This window comes from Hemicordylus capensis, chromosome 4, assembly GCF_027244095.1.
Source record: "Hemicordylus capensis ecotype Gifberg chromosome 4, rHemCap1.1.pri, whole genome shotgun sequence".
Lineage (NCBI taxonomy): Eukaryota > Metazoa > Chordata > Lepidosauria > Squamata > Cordylidae > Hemicordylus > Hemicordylus capensis.
Window position 1 is genome coordinate 174,141,654 of NC_069660.1, and position 14,056 is coordinate 174,155,709.

Sequence of the window (14,056 nt, forward strand, 5' to 3'; positions counted from 1 at the left end):
TGTTTGGGCAATTTCCTTTCTGTTCAGCTGGAAGCTGCTTATTAGTTAATAAGTGTTGCATTACTTCATCAGCTATTATTCCAGTTAATAATTTTAATGTGGTTGGCAGGCAGCTTATCAGTCTGTAATTACTTAGAACTGCACCTTTTGCTGGGTCTTTCATGATGAGATGAGTTTTCCCAGTTGTTAGCCATTGTTCACTATCACCTCCTTGCAAAATGTGATTGAACTGTTTGGATAGTTGTTTATGAAGGCTTGTTAGGTGTTTAAGCCAAAAGCCATGCAGTTCATCGTCGCCTGGTACAGTCCAGTTTTTAATTTCTTTGCTCTTTCACTTATTAATTCTGGTGTTATTATTAGATCTTGCATTTGTTGGTTACATTTTTTGACCTCTTTAACCCGGCCTGCTTTTTAATTATAATCTATTGGATTGTCCCATATTATTATTATTATTATTATTATTATTATTATTATTAATTTCTTGTTTACACAGTCAGACAGGTGTTATTGACTGGTTTGTTTTATCCAGACATCGAGTCCTTCCCAAGGACCTGGGATGGCTGAATTTTATTTTCAATTGTTATAGATATCGTCGCAGAATATAGGCTGTTCCCAATAAAGCTGCTTTTTGTAATTGGCTGATGGTGATTTCTGTGGCCCTTATGGTGTTGAGGTGCTCTTCAAGGTCTTTTGGGACTGCACCCAGGGCGCCAATTACCACTAGGATTATTTTGGTCTTTTTCTGCCACAGCCTTTCAATTTCAATTTGTAGCTCTTTGTATTTGGTGATTTTTTCTATTTCTTTTTCTTCTATTCTGCTATCCCCTGGTATTGCTATGTCAATTATTTTGACTTGTTTTTCTTTCTTCTCAACTACAGTTATATCTGGTGTATTGTGTGGCAGATGTTTGTCTGTTTGTAGTCGTAAGTCCCATAATATTTTTACATCTTCATTTTCTTCAACTTTTTCAATTTTGTGGTCCCACCAATGTTTGGCTACAGGTAGCTTGTATTTTTTGCAGATGTTCCAGTGTATCATCCCTGCTACTTTGTCATGCCTTTGTTTGTAGTCAGTCTGTGTGATCTTTTTACAACAGTTTATTAGGTGGTCCACGGTTTCATGTTTCTTTACAAAGGCGGCACTTGCTGTTTGTGGTGGATTTTTCTACTTTTGCTCTTATTGCATTTGTTCTTAGTGCCTGTTCTTGTGTAGCCAGTATTAAACCCTCTGTTTCTTTCTTCAAGTTGCCATTCTTAAGCCATTGCCAGGTCTTGGTGATGTCTGATTTTCCACTTATATTGTGCAAATATTGACCATGTAGTGGCTTATTTTTTCATTTTTCTGCTCGGTTCTTGACTTGTTCATTCTTGTAGGCCTGCTTTGTTTCATTGGTGTTTAATGGTTTCTCGTTATTGACCATTTGAAGTGCATCTTCTTCACTATCCTTGATATATTCTTCAAGGCCTCTTTTCTCCTCCTCTACTGTTGACATCACTGCGGGGAAGCAGAGCATAATTGATGGTCATGATTTTCCTGGTCTTATGATCTCGCGTCTCTAGCTCTGCCTGGGTCCAGTCTATTATTCCTGCAGTGTATCTGATAACAGGTATAGCCCAGGTTTTTATGGCTTGTATGGTGTTCCTGCCATTGAGTTTGGACTTGAGGATTTTTCTGACTCTCCTGATGTATTCACTTCCAATTTTTCTTTTAACTTCAGTGTGTGCAATGTTATCAGCCTGGAGAATGCCCAAGTATTTGTAAGGTTCTTTCTCTTCCAGGTTCTTGATCTTGCTTCCATTGGGCAGTTCTATTCCTTCTGTTTTTCTTATTTTCCCTCTGTTCATTATTAATGCAGCACACTTGTCTAGTCCAAACTCCATTGCTATATCACTACTGAATATACGGACAGTGTTTAGCAGTGATTCGATTTCTGACTGGGACTTTCCATACAACTTCAGATCGTCCATGTACAGCAGATGGTTGATTTGACTTGATGTTTTAGATGTTTGGTATCCGAGCCCTGTTTTGTTTAGTATTTGTGAAAGTGAGGTCATGGCGATTACAAACAACAAAGGGGATAGTGAGTCCCCTTGGAAAATGCCTCTTCTAATGATAACCTGTCCAAGTGTCTCGCCATTGATTGTTAACTGTGTATTCCACATGCTCATTGCTTTTTTTATAAATATCTGAATGTTTTTGCTGACACCAGTTGTTTCTAAACATTTTAGTATCCATGTGTGAGGCAATGAATCGAAGGCTTTCTTGTAGTCAATCCATGCAACACTTAGATTTGTTTTTCTTCTCTTGCAATTTTCTAAAATCATTTTGTCATTCAGCAGCTGGTCTTTTGTGCCTCTGGTGTTCGGGCAATTTCCTTTCTGTTCAAGTGGAAGCTGTTTGTTAGTTAATAAGTGTTGCATCACTTCATCTGCTATTATTCCAGTTAATAATTTGAACATAGTTGGCAGACAGGTTATCGGTCTATAATTACTTGGAACTGCACCTTTTGCTGGGTCTTTCATGATGAGATGAGTTTTCCCAGTTGTTAGCCATTGTTCACTATCACCTCCTTGCAAAATGTGATTGAACTGTTTGGATAGTTGTTTATGAAGGCTTGTTAGGTGTTTAAGCCAAAAGCCATGCAGTTCATCGTCGCTGGAGCAGTCCAATTTTTAATTTTCTTTGCTCTTTCACTTATTAATTCTGGTGTTATTATTAGATCTTGCATTTGTTGGTTACATTTTTTGACCTCTTTCATCCAGCCTGCTTTTTTATTATAATCTATTGGATTGTCCCATAATTTCCCCCAGAATTGCACTGTTTCTTCTTTATTTGGTGTTTCTAGGTTTCTTGAAGTTTCTCCTTCTATGCTTTGGTAGAAACGCCTCTGATTCGACTGGAATTGGAGATTCTGCCTGTGTTGTGTAGTTCTGGCTTCATATCTGCTAATCTTCTTTGACACTGCTGTTATTTGCTGCTTTATTATTTCCAGGACTTCTCTAATTTTCCTTGAATCTAGGTGGTATTTTTGGATCAGATACTGTTTGGTGTTTTCATTCTTCAGCTTCTTGTCTTTCATATCTTTCAATTTACTAGCATCTGATCTAAGCCTGGAGATTTTATTTTCTAATCTAATCTTCCATTTAGGTGATGTACTACTTTATGTTTTTACAGGTCCATTGATCTTATATCCAAGCTCTTCTGTTGTTATTGTTGCTGCATTGTACATTAGTTGGTTTGTTTCTTGCAAATTATTAGTTGTTATTTCTGCAAGTGCAGCATTGACATCTTTTAATACCTGAGCAAGTTGTTTTTTGGCAACTGTTTTTAGAGCTGGATGTCGAACACTGGTGGTTGTTTGGTTCATGTGCTCAGTTATTTTTTGCTTTAGTTCTTGTTGCTTTTCTGTTAAACAGCATTTGGGTTTTTGAGGTGAAGGCAAAGGGAAGGTTGCCTGGTTTTGATTTTGAAACAGTTCAGCAACAGTGGCATCCTCTATTTCCAACACCTCCTCCACCTGTGCCTGAGCAACTGCTTCAGTTGGTGGTAATTCTTCTTCCATATCTTGAGCCTGAGTTGCTCTTTGCAGTTCTTCCAGCTCAACACCTGTGAATACTTTATTTCTTATTATGAATCTTCTCTGGTCTGCTAGCCTTTGTTCTGTTATTTCTGTATCTGGATGCTTCTCTTTCCAAATTTGGTACATTCTTTTTAAATAACCTCTTCTAGTTGGACTAGACTTGTAATAGCAGATCATTATTTCCTTGTTGGCATTTTTCATATATTTTTTTCGGTTAAGCGACGTTTCTTCCAGTAACTTTGCTGTCTTCAGCCCTGGTTGCTCAACTGAAGATCCTGAGTCCTGTTGCCCACTTGCCACCAGATGTCCAGGGACTCCAGCACCTGGCGTGGTCCTTGTTGACCTGGGCGACGAACGATCCGGTATAGATTTATTAAAGTTACGTCTCACCATATTGTTGATGGGAGAGGCACTCTTTGTCTGGCTCCTCTGGTGAGACCTGTCCAGTATGGTTGGACCTCTGGCATAGCTCTCACCTTCCTCAGAGCACGCAAGCCCCACAACCACGCCAAGGTAGTGCCTCACTGGGGGTTGTTGTTGTTGTTGTTGTTATTTGCATTTTATATCTTGCTGTTCCTTCAAGGAGCCTAGAGTGGTGTACTACATACTTAAGTTTCTCCTCACAACAACCCTGTGAAGTAGGTTAGGCTGAGAGAGAAGTGACTGGCCCAGAGTCACCCGGTAGAGCAGACATCAGAGGGCAGCATCAGCACCACCTCCCTTGCATGCCACCATCACCTTTCCTATTAAAATTGATGGATTTTAAACTGCAGATTTGGCAGCAAGGGAGAAAAGAAAGGAATTTCTTCTCTCACTTACTGAATGACTTCTTCTCTTGATCCATTCTTCTCCACATCCAAGCCTGTTAAGCAGCCATTGCTGCATGGTACCAACAAGATGGTTTTGACAGCAACAAAGCATAGACTTAATGAATCTTCACCACACACTCGGAATCTCCTGAAACATATTTCCCATGGTTCTCTAAAGCACTACCAATGCTGAAGAAACTCCATAGGAAAATCTTTTGTATTGGTAGAAATCCTCATAGGTGTTCATTATGGTAAACTTATTACATTCCTCCTCCAGTTCCATCTGCTGGTAGGCCTGGAACATATCCAAGTTCCTATTGTAACTCACCCCCTACCCCCCTACCCCACACTTAAAACACTGCAGCAAATCTTCTGTATTACATGGAATGGGGTAATTGTCTAACACATATATGTTAGTTGTTACCCACATATGTGGCTGGTGCCAGCTCTCCCCCCAGGTCCACTACACCCATGTTGCCTCAATGTTTCACAATAGGGTGGGGTAGTTGCAACACGGGAAGCCTTTATTCCACTCTGGATCCAGTTTTTGGGCTGACCAAGTGACTGTTTTGGTCTGGTAGTCCTCACCCTTTGCATAGCCCGCCTACTGTCTTCCCTACCTTTAAATAAGTCTTGACACTTTGAGCACTCCCAGTATGGAGAGTAGCTCTCAACTTGCAAGAGCAACTCCCTGCCTGATACTCCCGTAAGCCCCACCCCCAAGTCCCACACAGCTGTGGGCAACAAGAAATGGGATTGTCTTAGTCTGGTTTAGCTACTAGTACTATCAGTGTTGCCCATTCTGAAAATTGCACAGGAGATAATATACTTTCTTTCATCAGCCTATCCTATTCACCATCAGTCTTCTTCATGAGGGTATATGGGACAGTCTGGCCTTGAAGTACTTTGGCTGACTCCTCTTTTAGGTTTAAAGCCTAACTTTAGTCATTTTCAAGATACCTAACCCTGCTTGGAATACTACAGGATGCCACATCCCAGACTTCTTTTACTATTGGTATAGTCAAATCCAGTGGAGAGGAAAGCTGGTCTTGTGGCAGCAAGGATGACTTGTCCCCTTAGCTAAGCAGGATCTGCCATGGTTGCATATGAATGGGAGACTTGATGTGTGAGCACTGTAAGATAATCCCCTCGGGGATGGGGACGCTCTGGGAAGAGCAGATGGTTCCAAGTTCCCTCCCTGGCATCTCCAAGATAGGGCTGAGAGAGATTCCTGCCTGCAACCTTGAAGAAGCCGCTGCCAGTCTGTGAAGACAATACTGAGCTAGATGGACCTATGGTCTGACTCAGTATTTAGCAGCTTCCTATGTTCCTATGTTCCCAATCTAGTTTTTCAGCCAAGTTTTTCCAAACAAAGCTGGCCTTTTTGCTTTTTACTACTAGTGTGTTTATATTGTGTGCTTTATATTTCATAGGGACACAGATGGATCCTACCACTAGAATGCATGGCATAACCAGCTCTGGGGGAGCAAGAATTGAACATGGGCCTCATTGGATACTTTCCCAATAGGGATCAATGGGAAATATTGATCCTAAATGGGATCAAACTCCCAAACTCCCAAATGGTTGGACAGAAAGCTCGGAAATTTCACATGGTGTTAATTTAAGAAAAAAATTTAATGCGATCACATGATGATAGCATTAAGTGTGTGGGCTTTCAAGGTGTAGCAGATTACAAGCCTTTGTCTCAGAGCAAGCCCACGTGAGGGGAAGAAAACTTCTGAATCATCCCCTCTATTCTTCCCAAACAAAGGCTTCTCCCAAAACTTTCCAATAATCTTGGTAGGATCTCGGCTGCCACCACCAACCAATTATCAACAGAGTTTAAATACCACCCCAGGCTTGGGTGGAAATCCCAGGGAAACTCTTCTTTTTCCTACTGGAAAGTATACAAAAAGCTTCCACGTGCAAACCTACAATGGTGAGAAAACTGGTAGTTGCTGGATGTATGAGGTGTGTTGCACCAGAGAAAGAGCCCCATTTTCCTGAGTTAAAAATCCACTAAGAGGCTTGCAAAATGCAAAGAACAAAAAGAAAGAAACTTTATTCAAAATACTACAGACAGCTTCCATCTGCGGCTCTCTCAGATTTTAGTTACCGGGAAAAGGAATACTCAGCAGGTTACAAAAATACTTGTAATAATAACTTGTAAAGCATCACAGATGATGTTGGGCCAGCACACTTTAAAAATTGTGGTTACCCAGTTGCAAAGAACATGGATGTAAGAAATTACAAAAGCACCTTTAAAAAGCATACAGAGTCTTTTGCAACGCCCTAGCTGGATGGGTGCAGGCTTAGCTTAGTTACGTTACAGATAACCAACAACAGAATGGTTTCAGGGATATGCAAAACACACAAAAGTGAACAAAAGTCTAATGCAAAATCTGATTAAACAAACGTTTTCCTAGACTAACTACCAGAAGCCCCAAAGCCCTGGCTTCCTTCTTGAACTCACCAAAACCCTGGTAGAGGATTCAAGTTTCCTGCCCTCCTGGCTTTCCCTGGACCTGAAGAGAGATTTTAATGCAGCTCATGGCCACATGTTCTCCTCTCTGGACTCCCAGCTAGCTTCAACTAACAAAGGAACCTTCTCTTCCTCCTCATGGCTCTCAAGGTCCCACCCTCCTGGTGTGCTGGTTGGATGATCCCTGGAGTTCACCAGTCTGTCAGGACAGGGTTCACTTCTAGTCAAATCCTTAGGGGAGAGGAGGGGCTGGTCAGTGGCTGATCACTACACAAGGATATTGGTTCACTTGTTGATTTTTATTGAATGAAAAAAAATCTAAAACTGTTTAGAAATGTCGTAACAGCTATGTTTCATGGCAGAAAGTTACAAAAGGTTCTGGAATGGAATCCCCCACTTTGTCCACTCAGGTCTCATTTGAAGAAAACCGTCCCTTGCCTTCATATAAACAGAATAATACCCCAATTTTATACCCTATGTTATAATTCCAGAATGACTGGGCTTTAGTTCTCATAATTTGTATTGTGGTATCATTAAATGTGTGGACATTAAAAGAGATAATTCCACCCATTGATTTTTAATGCATTTTTATTTTTAAAAATGTTTTAAAATGCATTAAAAATAAACAGGTGAACTGATCTCCTTGAACATCCACACTTTTAATGTTATAATCATGTAGGAACACCAAGTGAAATTTCAGAGGTTTCTGTTGAGCCATTTGTAAGTTATTAATATTTTTGAGTTTCCCATTGATCCTGATGACAAAATTATGATTTAAGTAAGAAATTCAAGTGCAGGTTCTCTCAATGGCAGCCCCTGTTCATTACATGTTTGCTCAACTGTAGATCCATCCCAGACTGGGATGTTTTTCCAGTATAAGTCTGTAGTTTCACTGTTGTCTTTACCAATTGATTCAATCCAGGCTTAATTTGTTGATAGGTTTCTTAATTACCCATGATAACTGAAGCTCCTTTATCTATCTCCATGCATACAGGTTGACTATTTAACACTACAAATACTTTAGGGCTCCACTTTCTCCCCATTACAGAATAAAGCGTGTAGACCACCTTTTCCCACTCCTCCTCCTCCTCCTCCTCCTCCTCCGCTTTTCCTGTGGAACAGAATAGAGCTAGGAGGCTCTATTCAGTGCTTTTAGGGCCCTCTTCTTTTAAGAGGACCTGAAAGCTTTAAGTCTTAAGTGTACGCTCCTGAGTTGTTCCTGGGAGTGGTGTTTTTTTTAAAAAAAAACAAAGACCTGTGCACCACCCCATGTTCCTTACTTCTTCAGTGTTTTATTGATGTGTGTTAGGGGTGTGCATTTTGGATTTTTGGTGTTCCGATTTGACCCAAATAAAAACATCCCCGTTTCATTTCAGATCTGAATCAGACCCATCCATATCGCCCCAGATTCGATTCGGATCTGAACTAATCCAAATTTGAATCCGAATCGATTTGGATCCAAAAAATGGGTCCTGGAGCCAAAAGAGTGGGTAGATAGTGCCTAATGGGTGGAGGCTACCACCCAAATTTCAGAGGAATTGGGCAAAGGGCTGGTGTTTGGTGACTTTTTGAAGTTCATATGTCTTTAAGGGTTTCCCCTTCATGTTGGGGTGCAGGGAAGGGGTGGCCCAGGGTGGAGTGTGGTTGGTGGTAGTGCCTAGTGGGGGCATGGAAGCTACCAGAATTATTTCAAAGGAATTGGGCAAAGGGCTGATTTTTAAGTGATTTTTGAAGTTTACGTGTCTTTAAGGTTTTTCTCCATAGGGAAGAATGGAGGTTTCAGAAGCCCCATAACTGCACTTGGGGGGCTCTGGGGTGGCCCAGAGTGAGTGGCAGTGTAGTGCACAGAGGGTTTCAACCATCCTCATGGGTTGCTAACCCATGGGGTACAGGGTTTTGTTGTTTCTGAGGTGTTCTGAGTGTAGATTCTCTGGAAGCATATGAGATTTTCAATGACAAACCATGAATCCACTCTCATTTGCTACCAGAGAATCTACACTCAGAACACTTCAGAAACAATAAAATTTGCATCCTGCCTGCCCTGCCCTAAGGACATCCTTGAACTAGTGTCAGGCTCAATCAAAGACACAAAAATTGGTCTAACCATGCCAGAACTTGGTATGATGGAAAGCTGCTAATTTCCACAGTTCTGTTTGGAAGGAGGTGAACTGGCACATGTACAAAATGCCTGAACAATCTGTAATGACATGTTTATAAAACCTGAGAACAAAACAACCTCCTGAAATCCTATATTTTGATGTAACTGTATTAAAGCTCCTACTTGTTGAATATCGCTGGTGTTAAAACTACAGAGCAAATAATCCACATTAATTGAAAAAAATGATGACGCTTCTTAAAGATCATGCTAGTGCTGATTACAATTACTTTTGCTGAGTTCTGATACTGTTTAATTTCTTTGGACCTTTATCACAAGGTGGCACTGTAGGAAAGCCATTCAGACATTTACCATGGGGATGGCTTGTTACATTTTTCTTTTATTTAATGTTTGTTGACATTTTGTATTTTACAAACATCTTTCCCCGTCCCCCCTCCCTTCCCCCCACCCACCTTGCCCCAACCCCGAGCCCAGCGTTCCTTCCCCTAGCCAACCTTTGCATGCTGCGCTGGCTGTGAGGAGCTGGGGAAAGAAAGGAGAGATACAGGGAAAGAGAGAGAAGAAGAGGGGGATCAGGAGGGGAAAGAGAGAAGAAGAGGAGGAGATACACACCGTTGCACCAATAGATGTGGGTGAATCAGGGTGTTTTGGGTTTGTTTGTTTTTAATTATTCTAAGAATAGTTCAATAAAGTTGTCCCAGATATCTGACCATTTATCCAATCTATTTATTTTTATGAGGGCCCATTTTTCATGTGCTGCTAACTCAAGCAAATTCTGCACCCATTCCTTACTCCTAGGAGTGGGAGATTTCAATTGCCGCAGTATTTTTTATTTTTATTTTTATTTTATTTAACATTTATATCCCTCTGTTCCTCTGAGGAGCTCAGAAGTACAAGCTTATTTTTATCCTCACAACAACCTTGTGAGGTAGATTAGGCTGAGAGATACATACTGACCCAGAGTCACCCAGTGAGTTTCATGGTTGAATGGGGATTCAAACTCGGGTCTTCCCGGTCCTAGTCCAACACTCTAACCACTATGCTATGCTGGCCTCTAATCTCCTGGCTACTCGTGAGCTTCTCCATATCCATTGTTTAGGACCTGATTTTAGTCCCCACTTGGCTGGGATATACCCCAGTACTGCATTCAGATCCTTCAGTGCAAGGGATGAATCAACTGCTGCAATACTTTGCTTATATGTGTAGGTCTTCCAGCAATACGAATCAGTGTTTGTTCTTGCTTGATGTTGCTATCTCCCATGTACATTATACAAACATAGAATACACTCATTACTCTTAAGTCACTTCTTGACTGAAGTGAGTTAAGACTGAACTTCACTTCTTTGTGCATACAAAACTGCTAACTTGGCTAAGAGGCACCTTTTAATGTGGTGATTCTCTTTATTGAGCAGCGGGAGAGTAACTGGCCCTATCCACTCCCAGCATAGCACCTCCAGTGACTGTTGCTGGTGTCTATCTTATGCTTCTTTTTAGATTGTGAGCCCTTTGGAGACAGAGATCCACTTTATTTATTTATTATTTCTCTGTATAAACCACCCTGAGCCATTTTTGGAAGGGCGGTATAGAAATTGAATAAACAAACAAACAAACCAGATACAGTGAGGTTTTTTGTTGGAGCTGGGACTCTAGCAGCATCAGCTCTCGGCAGCAATATCTCCTAATGACCACTAGGGGCTTTAGTGGCATAGATAGAGAGTGCAAGTCTCCTTGTCGGGAATTCTCTCTGGTAAGAGATATCCTTCTATTACAGAAGAGTGCACAGAGGCAAAACACAGCGGAGTCTGCCAAGGCATGCGTGTATGCTAAAAGAAACTTGGAGCCAGTTCATAGTTTCAAATTAATATAAGGATTCTTTATTAGTGAACTCCATTCTAGATAGTAAAGTAGAGAGATAAGATCTCTAATCTAGCTAGCTAGCTGGATGCAGAGGGATGGTTTCTGCATCTCTGCACACATGGTGCAGGGAGAGAGGAGCGTGTGTGTTGCAAGGAAGAAGAAAAGGGAAAGAGGAAGAGGAAGTGGCAAGGCAGGCAGGCAGGCAGGCAGGAAGTCCCCGAGAGTAGCAATCTACATATCAAAGGGATAGTGTCAGAGCAGTAGAGATGGGATGACCAATGTTTTGATCCCTCTAGCCCTCTGACTCACTAATCTGTCCCCCTCTGTCACTGAGACATGAGACAGTGCAGAGTCCTTCACTTCCAATACTCCTCCCCTCTTTGTTCTCCCCAAGTTAGTCTCTCTCATAGCTGTTGGTTAGTCTCTCTCTCCTTTCAACCATAAACTCAGCTAGAATAGGTTGCAGGCTTTCCCATTTTGTTTGTTACTTCTAAATAAATCCTTATCCTTGTTTTCTTGCAACTTAAACAACTCTCTCCAGACCTCCTGCTTGGCTGAGTTCTCACTATACTGGTTTTACTCTGGTGATTGAACTTCCATTCCTTCCCTACAATTTTTTGCCCCACTGGGCCAACTCTTCTTTATCAAGAACCCCTGGGTTACACCTTGACATAGCTGTCTGGGAAGAAACATTTCCTGCATTGGTAATGTGTATTTAAGTTTAATAGTTCATTGAGCAGGAAAGACTTGCCTTTATTGATCCTCCTGTGCACTGCGAACAATCCAGTTATCCATTTTGTTATATAACATGTGTGTGTGAGACGATAGATAGATATATAGATAGATTAGATAGAGCTGTATTCAGATTTTACAAAGAAGTTTTAATATTCTGCATTAGGCTGCAGAGGGCTGTAGTGAGTGAAATGCAGCTGAGCACAGCTCAGAGCTGTAGAAATTCCCTATCCCCAGCCCCTTTGATTGATCATAAAGGTAGAGTGTCAAGTTGGTGTCGACTCCTGGTGCCCACAGAGCCCTGTGGTTGTCTTTGATGGAATACAGGAGGGGTTTACCATTGCCTCCTCCCACGCAGTATGAGATGATGCTTTCAGAGGCATATCTAGGGGAAATTGCGCCTAGGGCAAGCACTGAAATTGCGCCCCCGCTGTCCAAATGTGACTGGCCCACAGTCACCCAGCAAGTATCATGGCTGAATGGGGATTTGAACTTGGGTCTCCCCGGTCCTAGTCCAGCACTCTAACCACTACACCACACTGGCTATACTATCCCTAAACCTGGAGGATCCATAACACCTTAACAACAGGTCACCAATGAGAAGTTTATTCATCACGCACATGGACAGGTGCATCACACAACCCAAACACAGAATAAATGGACACGTTTCTACACATGAGTTTACGCCCATTCTAATTCCAGGGAAGAGACCCTCACTCACACACCCCTTCTAGCTTTCATCAGCAAAAGAACCAATTCCAAGAGAATCCCCAGTCAGCCACAAATCTGTGGCCAGCAAGCAGTGTTCCCTGTCCCCACTCTGGGATTTGAGACCCTACTCCAAAACGCATGCACGCGTACACACCCAATGCACTTCTGCCACCTGTTTCAAAGATCACCTCTACCCAAGGGCCAGAAATTGGATGGAAGGGCAGTCACTGCTCAGATTTTATTAAATGAAAATTTAAAAACAGATTTGGGGGTTGGGAACTGAAAATATCCTGTCCCTACTCGAAAAACACAGAACACTAGTAAACAAATAAATATATGAAATTCCTATATTCATCATATATTCTCCAGAGTCCAGAGCATTGCCTGCACCCTTTTAACCCAAATGTAACCCAAAATTATATGCCCATCCCCCAGAATATTTCCCTCCTTTTTCTTGTGCCCTCCAGAACAGAACCTGCTTTGCTTCCTCCCCACAAGAGCAGGAATGTCTCTCATTGCTCTTCCCCAATCTCTCTTTCCTTCTCCCTTCCTTGGCTCTGATCAAACGCATCCCCCCTCCTGATGCACTGATGACCCCCCCCAGCAAAATACCCCCTTTTCTCCCCTTCTCAGACTCCAGGCATGCTCCACTTCCTAGCCTGGTGGAGGGAGTGTCTTATTAAAAATCTCACAATCCCCATGTATCCCCGGGGAGTTCTGCTGTTTCTCCCGCATCCACCAATGCGTGGTCTGATTAACAGCAATACCCATGAGGATATGTGTGTATGGGGGGGGGGTGCGTTCCAAGCTCATAGGTTTGGAATGCTCCCTTGGCCAAAACAGGCCCTCCCTGCAGCAGCAGCAGCAGGGTGGCCAGGCAAGCAAAACATGCAGGAATGCACACCCTGGAAGTGGCACATTTCCCCTTTCAACACCACACTACCAACCCTCTCTACATTCCTAGATGGGCTTTTTGCAAGGTGGGGATAGCAATAGCAATAGCAATAGCACTTACATTTATATACCGCTTTATAGCCGAAGCTCTCTAAGCGGTTTACAATGATTTAGCATATTGCCCCCAACATTCTGGGTACTCATTTTACCGACCTCGGAAGGATGGAAGGCTGAGTCAACCTTGAGCCCCTGGTCAGGATCGAACTTGTAACCTTCTGGTTACAGGGCAGCAGTTTTACCACTGCGCCACCAGGGTCTTTCTATGAGCAGGGTCTGTTTCGTGCAGCACTGCGCCATCATAGGAAGCCTTTACTACAAATGGCAGAAGAGCTGCACACATGCAAGGAGTTGTGGGAGGGCACAACTCTTCTCCTGCAACAGGAGAAGATGCTGCCAGGTTATGTAGACAGTACTGAAGTAGGTGGAGCAATGGTCTGACTCAGTATATGGCAGCTTCCTATGTTCCTATGTAACAGAAGGAGCTTCTGACAATGTGCCCAAAGTTTAGATGCCTCGCACTTTATGTAGGACTGATCCAAAACTTTGTTTTTGCGGGCAGGATCAGTTGAAAGTGAGGGCAGTGGGAGGGGGGTTAAGAGTTTCACAGAAAGATCCCTCATCTGTTTCATTGCTATTATGTGCTTTGTAGTCTAGGTAGTGGGGGCAGTTGCACCTGTGGTTGTTGGTGAATGCAGCTCCATAGATCAGATTTATTTTTTTTAAAGGAAATGGATGATATATTAGATAAAATGACAACGATGGAGAAACAGTATGGGGAGGGTTTCAAGCAAATCAATCAGCTCAGAAGTATGCA